Below are 17,338 nucleotides of genomic sequence, written 5' to 3'. Positions count from 1 at the left end.
TTAACTCACAGAGGGGAAGTTTCAATGTCTTCCTTCAATTTCAGTACACCATTTATGTGGCTGTTTCTGACAAGAAATTTTGCTTTCATGTAAAACAATCATATTTTGTAGTCGATATTTGTAATCTACTCCCAAAACACTTCAGTAGCTCCACTTTGCATCGCTTGCAAACTTATATGTTCTATGATCATTAAAGTGCAAGGACCTCCACAATAACCAGCCTTCAATTTGATATTCCATTCCTAGGTTAATTGGAAATGCAGACTGCTGTATGACTCATAAACCCTCCCAGTAGTTCAATTATTTGATGAAAAAAATACCACCAAAGCAAATTAAACTGTCCAAAGGATGGGTGTGTTTGCTAGTAGTTATGTATATGTGTATATATATATCATCATCATTTAATGTCCACTTTCCATACACACACACACATATGTATATAAATATTCAAAACCAAAGGGTTGCAACACATGTTCTTCTACCTGAGAATTAGAGGTTTAAAGCGTTCCATATTACAAGGTAGTGTACTACTGAGAATTAAGATTTTATCAAATAGAATTATTTATTTACAGAAAAGCTTTACACTTATCCTCATTGAACCTAGAAGGTCATGCCTGCAAAGTGAACATTTTGTTGTTTGTGAGTGCAGCTGGCAGAATTGCTAGATCATTGAGACATATGCCTTGTGGCATTTGTTCTGGAGTCAAATCTTGCTGAGTTAAACTTCAGTTGTCATCCTTCCAGTCAAAAACTGGGTTTGATGGCACTGACTATCTCACTTTCCCTCGAATTTGCTTAGCTTGTGCCTAAATCAGAAATTACTATATCATTTTTGTTATCTTTCTCAGATGAAATCATTATTATTTATATCATTCCATCATTTCATGCATCTTTTCCCTTGTAACACTAGGTATATCACAGTGTTGTTGTTTAGCTCCAAGTCAGCTCTTTCACCAGACCTATGATCAAATGTGATCCAACTATGATTATTCCATCCTTTTCTTGATTATTGCCTACCTGATAACATTATGTAATATGTCTTCTTATCGTTTCAACATAGTAGAGTGAAATGTGAAGATTTGGCTTCTATTTCAAGTAAACCAAAAAACCGCTTAGGCCTACACCCTTTATTAATTGGTAATAAGATATCAATATTTTTTAGTTCTAATACCAGTGGTTTGATAGATTGTATTTGTGTTAGAGTGTATGTATGTTGTGCAAGCGGTTTTCGAACTATATTTACAGTGCTTTGTTGTTGTTGGTTTCTTTTGATTGTTTGTTTTTTTTTGTTTTCGTCTTTTTTTTTTGCAAGGTATTATTTTATTGAGATTGGAGTCTTGTATAAAAATGCATTATTATGTTGAGAAAGTTCAGCACAGAATGTGCACTATGCATAGTAATGCTATTTTTAGCTTATGGATATTTCAATAAGCTTGTACATGTTCCTTTCTATCATGCATAAAGCAGCAATTGTAAATAGTATTGCCTGTATTCATATGCCACATTAATTATTTCAATTTTGAGGTTCTTGTACTTTTGATAAATTTTGTTGTATTTTGATAATAAGCTGGTTTTTCAGGACCCTTTTCATTACATGCTAGAAACAAGAGAATCATAATCAATATGTTCTATACAGATTCTAATCAAGCTCAAAACACACTTTGTTGTGATATCATATGTTATCCTTCTGAGTTTTCATTTTTCAGCTACTTATATACTTCGTCGTATTTTCTCTTTCTCTTTGCAAAATTAGTACTGATTCAAATCTGGTTGTAGTAGTTGCTTGTATAGAGTACCCGAGGAAGATGTGTTTCTCTATCCAAATCTGCTTTAAAAAATTAACTCAAGAACTTTTCCATTTTAAAGGCTTTTGAATATGTCTAAAACGTTCTTATTTTATTTGCAATTGGTTTTTTTTTTCTATTTCTTTTTTATATACTTCCTTGAATTTATTGCTATTCCTCCCCAAGATGACAACAAATACTTATATAATCTCTCCATTTGTTTCAGAAATTTGACGTTTCAGTAATTAATTGAATAAGTTTGCATTTATTATTGTTACTGTTTTTCCATTCTCTAATATTCAGTCTAATTCTAAATTGTTATTGTCATCACAATAGTAATATTTCTTTCTAACATATAAACTGGAATTCAGGGGAGTGGTTTAGTTGAAACCATCAACCACAGTACTTTACTGGTACTTAATTTTACTTATCCTAGGTGGGGTGAAAAGTAGGTTGACCTCTGTGAGATTTGAACTCAAAATGTAAGGAGTCAAAACAAATACATTCTCGCTTGCTACCTTTTATAGTAATAGTAATAATGTTTTAAATCAACAACAATAATAATAATAATCCTTTCTACTATAGGCCTAAGGTCTGAAATTTTATGGGAGGGGACTAGTCAGTTACATTGACCCCAGTGTTTCACTGGTACTTTATTTATCGACCCTCGAAAAGATGGAAGGCAAAGTCGACCTCAGCAGAATATGAAAATGCAGATGGACAAAATACCTCTTGGCATATCTCCAGCATGCTGATGATTCTGCCAGCTTGTTGTCTTAATTAATAAATAATAATGATGATGATGATGATGATGGTTTCAAATTTTGGCCCAAAACCAGCAAATTTGAAGGAGGGGTGTTAGTCAATTACATTGACCCCAGTGCTCAACTGGTATTTATTTTTTCAACCCCAAAAGGAGGAAAAGCAAAGTTGACTTCAGCAGAATTTGTACTCAGAAAGTAAAGGTGCCGAAATACCGCCAAGCAGTTGGCCCTGTGGGCTAACAATTCTGCCATAATGATAATAATCATACAATTCTCAATGATTTCAGCCAATGCTTGAATTATATAGGTTTGTAGAGAAACCATCTTAAAAAAGTGAAAAGCTCAACTTTATTGAAACAAAACTCACTCCCAAAATATTGGGAAGAGTTTTAACAGGAGCAATTTTACCTAAAAGCCAATTTATGAATCCATTTCAACAAACTTTCAATAAAGAATGTAAATATTTGTCTGACCAATATTGAAGTAAATCATGATCCATTTTAGCTTTATTTCTAATAATATTTTCCTTCAGTCAATCTATATCAAACACAGCTGTGTTTCTCCATAGGCTGCTGCAGTTGAATAACTTATAACTTCAAACTGCAATATGATATAAAAGTTTATATGATTTTGTGACTTGATTTTTATTACAGTGGGTGTGAATATGCATATGCGTGTGCATCAGTGTGTCTTTGTGCAACTGGGTGTGTAGTGACTATGATGCATCACATATCAGCTGACAATTTCCCTTCAGCTATAATTGCTATAACACATTCCTTGTATTTTTCTTGAATTTTAAAATAGTAATTTGAATAATATTTTTTCTCAACACTTTGTTTTGTTTTTTTTCTTACCATAATATTCAGAGGAATAATTACTTGTGTTCCATCTGCTTACATCTACTTTGTAATCTGTATGAGAGAGAAAGAAATTGATTTTAGGTTTAAGATTACTAAGAAGGAGGGGGAAGAAGAAACATTGTCTCTTTTTTTTTTTTTTTCCTGATTCATACAGGCAGCATTGATTAAATGATAGCAGTTTCCAAATCTGTGTGAGATGTTTAAAGCTAGAGAAATAAATTTTGAATTTTAGTTTCAAGGTGCCATAGTCCAATAAATAATTGCTTATTGTATTGTTGAGAAATTTTGCTGAATCTCTAAAATCAACCAATATTTTAAATGGCCTGTCTGTTATGATATTTATTTGGGACTTAGAGTGAATTAATTACCATATGGAAGCAAGATCAATGTGCTTCTATAGACATGGAATGGAAATGAATGATGCCCCTTGGTATGAAACAGCATGCAATTGAATAGCAAACTGAGAGTGAATGAAATTAAAAATTGGTGTATTATTAAAGACATTTGTCAGAGCATATAAGCTACACAACCTACATTAATAATGATGGTTATTAAAGTAACAAGATGGATAAATGGATGATGGTATATAATAGTCTATCTCAAAGAGGCAAAAGCAAACATACAAGTCCTACTCCAAGCTAATAAATGCAAAAACTGAATCTTTTTGACTGTTAGGAAGAGAATAAATATTCAACTTTTTTGAAAGAGCACTTTAGCAGAGTTAGTTTGAGGGTTATCTAAGAAAGCAAAGTCTACTAATGTAATTATCAAACATAGGTAAAAATACTGCAGGCTTGTTTCATCAATATTAACATAGGCCTTCAGAGTTTTTAAAGATGAATACTCTTTTAACCTCTAACCATTCAATTTTAAAGTATCATTGCTTATTATCATTCAGCTATCTAATAAAATTAGTATGTGTCTTATAGTTGGTTAGAATTAATAATTAAGAGTATTCTATACTCTTTTACTTGTTTCAGTCATTTCACTGAAGCCATGCTGGAGCACTGCCTTTAGTCGAGCAAATCGACCCCAGGACTTATTCTTTGGAAGCCTAGTACTTATTCTATCAGTCTCTTTTGCTGAACTGCTAAGTTACGGGGATGTAAACACAGCAGCATCTGTTGTCAAGCAATGTTGGGGGGACAAACACAAACATATGCACACATATATATATATACACACACACTCACACACACATATATATACAATGGGCTTCTTTCAGTTTCTGTCGACCAGATCCACTCACAAGGCTTTGGTCGGCCCGAGACTATAGTAAAAGACACTTGCCCAAGGTGCCACGCAGTGGGACTGAACCCGGAACCATGTGGTTGGTAAGCAAGTTACTTACCACACAGCCACTCCTATGCCTATGGAGATTTTTTTTTTAAATTTCAGTATTATGTATTAATTAAAGGCTCACTAAGCAGCAATGGTTAAATTAAAGCTGTGTACATTTGTATTTTAACATCACATGTACATGCAATCTCAGAAAGATCTTCACTGCAATAACTGTCACTGGGAAGAATCATCCTTACAGACAGTGTATATGAAAATACTCTGAGCTGGACTAGGAATGATGTCATTGGATTGTAAAACCTTTGTTTCTGAGTAGTTAGACCTCATCAATCACAGATACGGAATCCATCATTCATATCCCACTAAGAACTGCAAAAACTAGATTTTCTGGCATGTGCAATGCTTTTTCAAGCTGTAATTGATCAATTAAAACTCTCTTAGCAACAATGATTAAACTAAACATGTGTATACAGTTTCATGTACACTGAAAATTGAAAATATCTTCATTGCATTAACTGTCTTGGAGGAAGAATTTTCTTTGTAGACAATGTATGTGACAACACATCAAGTTAGGCAATCGATGACATCATTAGACTTGCCAAAGCATTGCACATGCCAGCAAATTTGTACATAAATCAACAACAATAATAATAATAATAATCCTTTCTACTATAGGCCTAAGGTCTGAAATTTTATAGGAGGGGACTAGTCAGTTACATTGACCCCAGTGTTTCACTGGTACTTTATCGACCCTCGAAAGGATGAAAGGCAAAGTCAACCTCAGCAGTTTGTACATAAAAATAGCACTTCTTAGTAAGTTATAAGTAATGGATTCAGTGTGAATAACTGATGAAGCATAACCATATGAAAACATCTGTCTTCTTGTGGGGTTAAGAAGTTCACCTCACAACTTCTTTGTGTGTCTTGAGCAAACAAGTGTGGGCAGATTTTATATGGAAGTCCATCGTCTATATGATTGTGGAATGGAGTGTTGAAAATCTTCAAATTGACACTACTTGGGTGGCAGTAACATTTGTTGAAGTCACAGATAAACAGTATGCTCTGTATTTCAGTAGTTTGATGTACGAAGACCAGTGGATACATCTTAATTAGGAAAAATAAGACTTAGCATCAAAATGATCTTGGTACACCAAGCCACTGAAATGGAGCACATATCGCTTAACTGTGACTGAACAAATTTTATTGCTGGACAAGTAGTGTTAATCCAGAGATACCTAGATGCACACAGATATATTTGTATTTTCATAAAAAACACCATCCGAGTGTAGCCGTCTGCCAGCCTCGTCTGGCACCTGTGTAGGTGGCACATAAAAAACACCATCCGAGCGTGACCGTCTGCCAGCCTCGTCTGGCACCTGTGTCGGTGGCACATAAAATCACCCACTACACTCTCGGAGTGGTTGGCATTAGGAAGGGCATCCAGCTGTAGAAACACTGCCAGATCTGACTGGCCTGGTGCAGCCTTCGGGCTTGCCAGTGCCCAGTTGAACCATCCAACCCATGCTAGCATGGAAAGCGGACGTTAAACGATGATGATGATGATGATAAGTACACATTTATATATTCATATATACTGGAGCCTGCCAGCATGCCAGCCCAGTCAAACTGTCCAACCCATGCCAGCATGGACATATATCTATTCGCAAATGTAAAGTGTTACTGTTCTGCATGCAAGATCGTTACTGATAAGATTAGAATGATATCATTAATAGAATCATTCCAGTCAAGAATCATTCCATTCTTATTAATAACAATCTTGTGTAGTAAATACTTCCTGTTGTTGTTCAGTCAAATTGGAGATTTGATGTAAAATGTTTTCCTTATTATTCTAAGACAGAAATTACCAAAGAACCTGCAACTAATTTATTCAAGTCACCTGTAAGGAATCATATAATTTTTTTTTTTATAATATTTAATGTCAACTGTTGGATTTTTAATTCTATTTCTTTGCAGTAATAGATAAACAAGGCTTGAATGTTAAATATGTTTATAATATTTTTTTTAAAGGCAGATATTTTACTTTTGATTCACTTTTATACAAAAAAAAAATGTAAACATATACAAACTTTGCAAAGTGTAATTACATATGAAAATACTGAATAAACATGAAATATGTAAATTCAGATTTCCATAGAATTCTAGTTTACTAACCAAAAAAAAAAAAGGTAAATTAAACTAATTAAAACTAGAACACTTAATTGTACATACACACATACCTTGATTTCAAATTGTAATACATATTTTGCCTGCAGAAATTGGAATATCAAGCACAAAGTCTACGACAGTCAGTTCTTCAGGAACACCTGGCAGAGAAATCTTTATTTCTGGAAAACATCCACAATATCCTGTTATAACACAGAGGAATCATCAGACTAAGACAACTCCCTTTGCAAGTGGAAGTTCTCGAATTGAACGTGAGTGAACAATGAATCAGATTTTACTTTTGATTTTACTCTGTTGTATTCATCTTTCAAATTCATCTCAGTAAAATGTTTTAAAAGTGTACCACATTTCTGCAAGAGTTTATTTTGAAACCTTTTAAGAATAAAAAATAAACAATTAGTAAATCTGCACAAATAAAAATTTGAAAATAAACTATTTAAGTCTTGTGGGAACAAGCATTTGAGTGGGTAACATTTTCTTGAAAATAATTGGACCTACTTGTCACTGCATTCAACAGTGCTTGCTATTTTGCAATTCATCACCCCACCCTTCATTCCTCCCCATGCATCATTCACATGCATCATGGAGACCTTGAGAACATCCTTCAGTAAGGTCATGCTTCCCTTATTACATTTAACAGCAAAAATACATCATGCTCAACTCGTATCAAGAATACCAGGATTCTCTCCTGGAGAAAGCACATCCTTTGTACAACTAGGACTGCATCTAAAAAGCTGACCCTTCTCTACAGATCCATAAAATATTTCAGAACTCTAGAAGGTTCAAGTGATACCCTCAATGGAGTACTACTTACAAATCTGAGATGGTGCTGCTGTGATATACAGTTATCCTGGACAGCATCCAGAGAAGAACCACTTGACTGACTGGTGTTTAATCACGAACAGGCAAACTTCAGCCTCTGACCCACAAGCAAGCTGTCTTTCCTTTCTGTCTTTCAATGTCACTACTATAAATCCTCTGTTTCTCAGAGGGGAATGGTCTTGTACCATCCCCAGTCAAGCAACACCAAACTTCATCTCTCATTACCTTTGTTTCTTACAGTTCCCTCAGTTGACAGTGCCAAGACCTTCCCTAGAACATTAACTCTCTGAAAACCTTACCCTGCTCATGTCTTCCTGCAGGCATTGATCTCAACGGTTGAAATGACACATTAACAGCATCAAGTGCACTGATCTTAGAGGGCCGACAAATTCCATGAGTACTACCCCTTCTGCCAGGCTCAACAAATAGAAAGTGTATATGTGTGTGTGTGTGTGTGTGTGTGTATATATATAATTGTTTTGAGAAAGAAGATTGATTAGAAATTCTCTCACAATATAGAGATTTGGACCTAGAAGTGCTCAAGGGTAACTTGAGATGAAAGCTATAAATATGTAATGTGAGAAAACAAAAGACCTGGTAATTCAATCCGCAAACATGACTCCAATTAGAGATGGATTTAAAGGACAACTATACATGATAGATTAAAAATTTATTAATGCACAGACATTTTCTTTTTAAAGTCTATAATTAAATACATATATTAAAAATGTATGTGCAAAGTAATAGATTTTAAAGAATCTCTGGATTCAGACATAAAAAACGTTAAAATATGCATGTATAAGTAAAAATATTGGAGAAAGTCTGACGTCTGAATTTTAACTCTGTCCTCATTGTATCTTTTAGTTTGTTTCCATCACCACTTCAAACTTTCTCCAATATTTTTAATAACTATACATACATGTTTTAACATTTTTATGTCTGAATCCTGAGATTCTTTCAAATATATTACTTTATACATATATTTTTAATATATTTATTTTACTTACAGATTTTTTTTTTAAATGTCTGTGTATTAATACATTTTTAATCTATCATGTTATAATTGCCCTTTAAATCCATCTCTAATCAGAGTCATGTGTACAGATTGAATTACCAGGTCTTTTGTTTCTTCACATTATATATATATAATTATATGCGTATAAGAAGGGATGACCACTAAGTGGACATTCAATATGCTAGAAATAGATCACCTACGATCTAGATGATCTATTTCTAGCATATTGGATGTCCACGTACTGGTCATCCCTTCTTATACGCATGTAATACAACTTTTCTGAATTTTCAGATCTTTCTATTTGCTAGGCCACTGGTTTTAAATTGATGTTAATTAAATTAATATTCAATTTATCACCCTCATTTTATATATATATATATAAAATAAATGAAAATTGAGTTGCTGCATGGGGGTTAATTAGTTGGTTTGTGTATCTATATTAAGAAAAGTATTCTTCTATGGCCCATCACCTGACTTTATTTGTGTACTCTGACTACATTGTATGTTTTTGTCAAGAAGTGCTTTGGTCACCACCTACAGGCAATCCTGCAGCTCTTTGGTTATGGTGGCATTTGCAGTTGTTTGTTTTACAATTATTTTTCTTTTTTATTTCCCTCCACCTACGAAACACATAAGTCACCTATCTTCCAATTTACCCTTCCTTACTTTAATCCAGTGTGTCATGAAGAAGATATATTTAAGTTAATCTCTCTTCTTTAAAACTAGATTAGTTGTCTTTTGAAAAACCTGCTGATTACACTCATCACTTATTTTGCTTTTGAAGAAAACTTCCAGCTAGAGTTTATCAGCCAATTACATCCCTAGTAATTTTAACTCTTAATGTCGTAAAAGTGACACAAAAAGTTAGCCACCTGTGTGCTGAATTACTTCTGTTTTTCTTTGCACATTGATATCCACAATGAAAAAGGTCTGTATCTTTTACATTACTTAAGGTTTCTTGTCTTAAGAATGTCATTTGTTTTCCATCCCCATTCCGACACGTGATAACTCTGCAGGTCTGTGTGTCAATTATCTTTTAGTGGAAGGAACTTAAAAGGACGCAGATGATACATCACATGATAGCTTTCCTTTCAATTATCTTAAGACTCTATGCAACTATATCCAAGGACATAGTTCTGTTTCCTTTATCTTTCAGGACAGCTCTATCCAGTTATTATATCCAAGAACATTTAGTTACATTTCAGGACAAGTTACTTAGATTAAGCACTATCCATCATCTACTTGATATCTATGTAAAGAGATTATTCCTAATTTGCTATTGATATAAGTCTTTTGAAATTTTTCTAATAGTATCTTCATTAGTTACGTTGTAATATTAATATAGGCACTGTTAAAGCCACTATTGTTGGCAGTAGCTCTCATAGTGCAGTTGTTTTTATTTCCTGTTATGGATTTAACATAGAAACACAATTGCCTTTCTACAGGCTAGGCTGGAGTCTGATTCTTATCACATTTACATAAGATCATACTTTCACTTCCTTCAATAGAAGTATCAGAGTCTGTTTACTCTGCTAGTTAGGGAGGCAAATGATATTGAATAGCTTCAAAAGAACAAGATTTTTAAGCTAGAAGGATATTTTATGCCTCCCCTGAAATCTAAAAGGAAACTGTTCAAATATTTTGAATGCTGCACACTCTCCAATGTTGACAAACAAAAAAATGATAATGAAATTATGATGATGATAACAGTAAAATAACAATAACAGAAAAAAAAAAGTAATGTAGCATTTAAATTTTCCCTTTGATATTTTTCTGTTCATTATTTTTCTATTTCTATTTTCAGAAGGACATTATAAAGATACTGCAACCTCTCTATACACAGTGCCATCGTCCATTTTAATTCTGATTACCATATTGCCAATTCTTGAGTTACTCTCTGGAGTGTGATGCAATTTTTTCAGCTTGTACATTTTATTAAACAACTGGATTTTTAAATGTTGCTGCTGCTGCTACTGCTGCTGCCGCCACTCAAAGTCTAAATACAAGAAAGTAATGGACTTTTACATTTTTTTTTTTAAATTTTGTTTTTCCTCCCATGAAGAACAAATCAATTTTGCTTTTGCCAACACAAAAATACAATTTACGAACAGGAAAAAATTTAAAACTAAGCATGAATTTCTATGATAATAACAACAATAATAATAACACCACAACATATACAAACAACAACAATAACAATAACAGTAACGATAATCATAATAATATTAATAATAAAGTGAAAATAAGTAAATTTCATCACACAAAGCAGAAAGTAAATAATGGTCAGTGAGCAAACTTTCTATCAGTTTCAATAATTAAGCAATTGTGAAAGTTGCCATGGCAATATTAACAAACAACAACAACAACACTATCACTGGCATCCACAAACACAACTATAAACAAAATAGGAAAATGGAACACACAGCAGCTAGACAATAGAACATAAAACACCTGTTTCTGAAGAGTATCTAAATACCAAGTATTGTTTATACAATGTAGAGTTGCCAAAGATACTATAATGATAATAATAATTAGATTATAAGGAGAATGAGAAGTTGCAGTGTTCATTCATTCCAAAACAACATGAAATTTTAAATATTAAATTCTACAGCAATTACAAGAATAAGAGCTGTGTAATGAGAAGGGAGATTAAGAATAATCAGCAATAATATTAACATTTAAAATTCATCATATATATATATATATACATACACACATACACATATATATATATATATATGTATATATATTATATATATAATATATATGTATATATATATAATATATATATAAATGAGAGGCAAGGTAGGAGAGAGAGAGAGCAAAATAAAAAGAATGAGAGACAGCGAGCGAGAGAAAGATTGCATGCTAATGCTTAATATATCGCTGTGAAACAGAATAAATAAATCAATAATGGTCTCATGAACTACATGAGTATTCTGTTTTGTGTTTTTTTTTGTATATATATAATTGTGTGTATGTATATAAATATGTATGGGTGTGGTTGTGTGTGCATGTGTGACATGTATATATGCATGTGTGTGTGTGTGATGTATTAATGTGTGAGCATATAGCAATATTCACATACATGTGTATGTATATATATATATATATATATGTGTATATATATATATATACACATATACAATGTAGAATTATATATATATAAACATACATTACATGCACACACCCACTCACAGATATTCCTAGCAGATGTCCTTGGATGGATATATCTAAAGAATTGTTGAAACTTCAACCAACTCAGAACACTACTGGAAAGTCATTAGCTTCTTCACAGATGCTAAAATTTTCTTTTTATTCTTAATAATAAAGGGATAATGTTAGCAACGATGCTGATGACAATGACAACATCGGCATTGAAGGTGTTGATAATGATGAAAAAAATAATATAATGCTTTGTGTTTTTTTTTTTTTTTTTTTTTAATCCATTTCTGTTATACAAGAGAATGGAATTCTAACAACCAACAAAGAAATAGAAAAATAATGAAAAGAATAAATAAAAACAAGCAAATTGGAGTAAAGTGCTTCTTAAATATGGGAGAAAAAATATTACCTAACAAACTGGAATGGTATATTACTGTTGCATTTTGTATGTGATGATTTTGGTCTTGAAGTGCAATATTATTACAGGTATCCATACACATACACTCTTACATAAGTTTACTTGTGTAATATGCAGACACACATAAGCATATTCAACATTTACTTTCACTGGTAACTTGATTTGGACAATTTGATGGCAATAACCTTTGAGAAATATTTGACTACAATTAAAATAAAGACAAATTTAACACTATGTATATGACTGGATGATAGTCATAAAAAAACTTCCACTTTGGAATTTTTTGTTCATTTATTTTTGTTTTGTTTTATTTTTGTTCAACATAAAGAAAAGAAAATCTACATAAATACTAAAAGAAAATGAACACCTATCACTTATGAGAAACATGGAAATATCTGATCAACATCCAAGAAATGTGCTTGATAATTTGCTTGAAATGTTTATTTGCATGAAAATATATTAAGGAAAAATGGCTTTGATACATTTTTTTTTTTTTTTTCCATATTCAAAATCCATAAATTCTTTCTCACTTAATTTCTGTCTGCCTGCCTGTCATTCTCCAAATGTATCAGGTCATATCATGAGTTGCCATATAGGGTTATTTGATAATATTTCTTATTGTTTCATGTAAATAAAGGTGCATGAAATAAAACCAAAACCAAAAAAAAAAAAATAAAGGAATGTTACTTATGGAACGACCAGATATTCCTGCCACAACTTATTTGAATACAAGTAACTGGCTGAGTCCCATCTTCTTTCTTTTTGCCCCTCATAGTCATATTTTATCTCTGAACTAAGTATAAGTGGCTTTTAATTAACAAATATTTTGTTGTAGTTGATGTTATTGTTAATTTGTTAGGTTTCTATACATCAGGCAATTTTTCCTTGTGTTATGTTGAGCCACTGTAAACTAACTATGTAAAAAATCAAAAAAGAAGAAAAAGAGATAACAGAAAAGTGGCAGCATTTTAGAAATGCTGGAAAACTAGATTTTATGTTTATTTTCGTTTCTGCCTTATATTTCTTTCCTTCTTTCTCTATTTTTGTATCTAAATGTTCACATAATATTATCATAATTCCTTCCATAAATGAAGTTTCACAGTTAGATATCTAACAGCAATAACAAATCAAATAAATGCTGACCATTAAGGTTTATTAAACTCCTTCAACATACCAGACATCTGATGTATTTTGTTGTTTTTATAGGAGAAATATATTATAACATACTATAAATATGTATTTTTTATTAAATTTAGTAAATAAAGGTTTGTCATGCTTAACACTCCTTATGAAACAATAGACATATATTTCCTTTCTTTCTGCCTTATGATGAATGCTTTTTCTTCAATCTCTCTCTCTCTCTCTTTTGCTCTCTTTTCCTAAATCAGTACTTGTTGATTCTAAAGGGTGCTTTGGCTACATATAGTTGTCAGTAACAGTCCCGTGGTAGATTAAAGTAATGAAATGCTTCGACATATATAAACTGCAAAAATATATCCAATAGATGTGGAGATTAAAATGGAACAAGTTCCTTGCATTTCATAAATATTTGCAAAATAGACTTTAAGATATACATGTCAAGTATTTCATGTAAAAGGCACTTAAATTAAAAATCATTTGTGGAATGTCTGTAAAATACATAGAATTATAAACCCTAACAAAATTAGCACTTCATTTGCAAACTTATTTCTCCAAGACTCCTATCAGAAAAAGGAAATTAAATTTGCATATCTTTGCTTCTCAACTTCCTGAATTTTTATATCTTACCATGGCAGTTGATCTTCAAGGTAGCTGTTGGTTGATATTTCTGCCAGTTATTGTTTTGTTTGTTATAATTCACTGGTTTGTTATTGTTAAAATAAGTTAGAGATGATAAATGATGAAAATGCTATGGAACTATTTTATAAACTATTAAATATAAGTGTTTAAAAATTAATGTCATTTAAAGATATGGTCTTCTTTCATTGGATGACAATCAATCTGTTTAAATGTCTTTAGTTACTATTGTTTCAATTCATCCAAAAACAACAAAAAAAAAAAAGAAATGAAAACATTTCAATATTCGGGTGTAATCAGTTAAAATAAATTAAGAAAAAAAAAAGATTGATTTCTGTTTCATAAAATTTTCAAACTGTCTTAAAGAAATCCTTTTGAATTATACTTGTGTATGTGTTAATACATAATATGAATATATACTTACATTTCAAGAAAAAAAATATTACATGGTGTGTGTGTATGTGTGTGTGTGTGTGTAAAGGAGAAAGTGTACTTCATATATGGAGTAAAGTTTAAATATTGGTTCAAAGCTAATGATTCACTGCATCAATACACCATCCAAGTTTCTTGCCTTGTATGTTCACTAGAATGAAATCACAAGAACAGGAAACCCAAAATATCAATGAAAGGAATCATCAGCTTCAAATTCAAAGTATAAATCTTTTCAGCACTCTAATTAATGCTTATGTTTGTTATACAAAATATGAGAGTCCATACTGTGAGTGACACTGCTAAGGAAGTGTGAATTAAAATCATCATCATCCATATTTTTCATTAAAATATGAGTGTATGGTTGTAGCTGTGTATGTGTATACATACATACACACACACAAACAAATATTTAAAAGCTTGCTGGAAGTGCAGTATATTACCAAAAGTTTTGAAGCTCAGTAAACAGTTCCACAATTGACTCCTATCCTCCACACTGTCTATAATCATCATATCTCAGGATAAGCCAGCATGCAGAGTTCAAGCCACATTATACATATAACAGTATTTTTTTCCATTTTTGTCATTACTAATAATACCAAGGAATCCAATTTTAATACAGCTGAGGAATTCCTCTTATCTGCTGTCCAATGGATATTGACTTGGTTTCCAAACTAATAGCAGCATTACTATTTCCATTGGTGACAAACAACCTTAGAAAAATATCCATTGCTGTTTGGAAGTATATAGTGCAAATGTTTCTACTTTCACCACAAATTATGAACATACCTATTCCTAAAATACCATAAATTGTCAAAAACTAAAACATACAAATAATCGCAATTCAGCTTAAGAATCGTAATATAACCAAAAAATAAGACATATGAAACAAATTATGACCAACTCACAAACCAACCACACCAAACTATACAATGAAAAATTAAATTCACGTCTAAAAATTGAGAATAATGAAACAATATATACTTTGAAATAAATTACATACTAATAAATATAACAATAAAAACATACTTTGGTACTAAGAACAACATACATATGAGGCAAGACTGTCAGCTTATATGATATATATATATATATATATGTAGGTGCAAGTATGACTATGTACATACAGATATATATATATATGTTTGTAGGTGCAAGTATGACTGAATGGTTATAAAGTTCACTTCACAACTGTAAAGTCCCGGAGGTTCAATCTCAGTGCATGATATCTTGAGCTATTGTCATATTTCTGTAGCTTCAGGTCAACCATATATATAATTTGTGAGTAAAATTTGATAGACGCCAAAAATGTAAAAGCCTATTGGGTGGATTGTACCTAAAATTCAAAAGCTACAAGCTTATCAAATACTGTATCACATTGATACTGACCGTGAACTATGTTAATAGTGTGCATGTATGTGGAACCCTTAGCCACTTACATATTAATTCAGGAAGGGGTGATTCAGTTGATTAAGCAAGTGAATCCTCATCTTCGAAAAGTGCAGATACTCCACCACTGTAATTATATATCTAAAACTGTGTGTGTACATACATATATATATATATGCGTGTTCACAAATGTATGTGTGCATTTATATATGAAAAAATATACGTATGTATGAGTGAATATTATATTTGTGGGTATATATATGTGTGTGTGTGTGTATGTATCTCTTTTACTTGTTTCGGTCATTGGACTGCAATCGTGCTGGAATACCATCAAACAGATTGACCCCAGTATTATTTATTCATTTTAAAGATCTGGTGCTTATTCTATTGGTTTCTTCCTTTGGTATGAACTGCACAGTTTTAGGAACATAAATAAACTTGCACCAGCTGTCAAGCAATTGAGGTGGGACAAGCACACACAAAAGGCTTGTGCACAGTTTCTCTCTATCAAATTCACTCACAGGGCATTGGTTGGCCACAGGTCATAGAAGAAGACACATGTCCAAGGTGCTACTCGCTGGGACTGAATCCAAAAGCACATGGATGCAGAGTGAATTTCTGAACCACACAGCTTTACTACCAAAACTCCAGCTTGAACTGCAACTGAAAAGAAAAGTGGGGGCATTGAAGTTGCTTATCGAAGATAGGTAGAAGTGGTCTTCGTTGAGTAGTTAGATATATATTAGAAGCAGTGAATGAACAAGCAAAATGTGGTATCACTTTAGAAGATTTAATTTAAAATTTCAAAATAGTGCAGAATAGTTTATAAATTAATGCTCTAAAGTGATACCACAAGTTTTGCTCATTCATTCTTTGTCTCTCTTCTTGACCAGCACCTTGTAAAATAGCGCCCATTGACCAAAAAATTGCGAGTGGATTTCATGAATGGAAACTGATAGAAGTATGCTATGTGTACGTATAAAAATACAGGTAGACACATACCTCTGTATGTGACTGTGTTTCCATCTGCACTTGTCTGAAAATCTTTCAATTACAAGAGTGATGTTGTTGTCACTTTCTCTATCAAATAAATTTCCATTGAAATGGAAGAAGGTTTACTTGATATATATGATTGGGTTCAAACAAGAAAGGTAACCAATTGTAAAAAAGAAATCTATATAGCCCATCTTACGTTGGTAAAAAAAAAGCATATAAAAATGAATGAATAAATATACATATATGCATATAGTTTGTGCGTACATATGTGTTATTAATGTGTATATTATGGTTATGTATAAATATGTGTGTACATGCATCTATATACCTAAGTGTATATACATATTCACATGTACACTCAAGTGTATGTGTATTTATATATATATATATTTATTTATATACAAACACACACATTTAGTGGTGCCATATACATACTA

The 17,338-nt window shown here is 32.0% G+C and overlaps 1 long non-coding RNA gene across 1 annotated transcript; it reads left to right on the top strand.

Moving 5' to 3' along the window:
• Nucleotides 1–6,961: 6,961 nt before the first annotated feature.
• Nucleotides 6,962–14,192, top strand: LOC118761988. The gene is made up of 2 exons (XR_004997778.1): nucleotides 6,962–7,142; nucleotides 10,533–14,192. It is a non-coding gene; the product is annotated as an uncharacterized LOC118761988 (long non-coding RNA).
• The last annotated feature ends 3,146 nt before the right edge of the window (nucleotides 14,193–17,338 follow it).

The sequence above is a fragment of the Octopus sinensis genome, unplaced genomic scaffold (genome assembly GCF_006345805.1).
Source record: "Octopus sinensis unplaced genomic scaffold, ASM634580v1 Contig18962_ERROPOS2885651, whole genome shotgun sequence".
NCBI classification, from domain to species: domain Eukaryota; kingdom Metazoa; phylum Mollusca; class Cephalopoda; order Octopoda; family Octopodidae; genus Octopus; species Octopus sinensis.
Note: the sequence above shows the minus strand (reverse complement) of the source record. Positions and strands in the feature narration are given on the sequence as shown.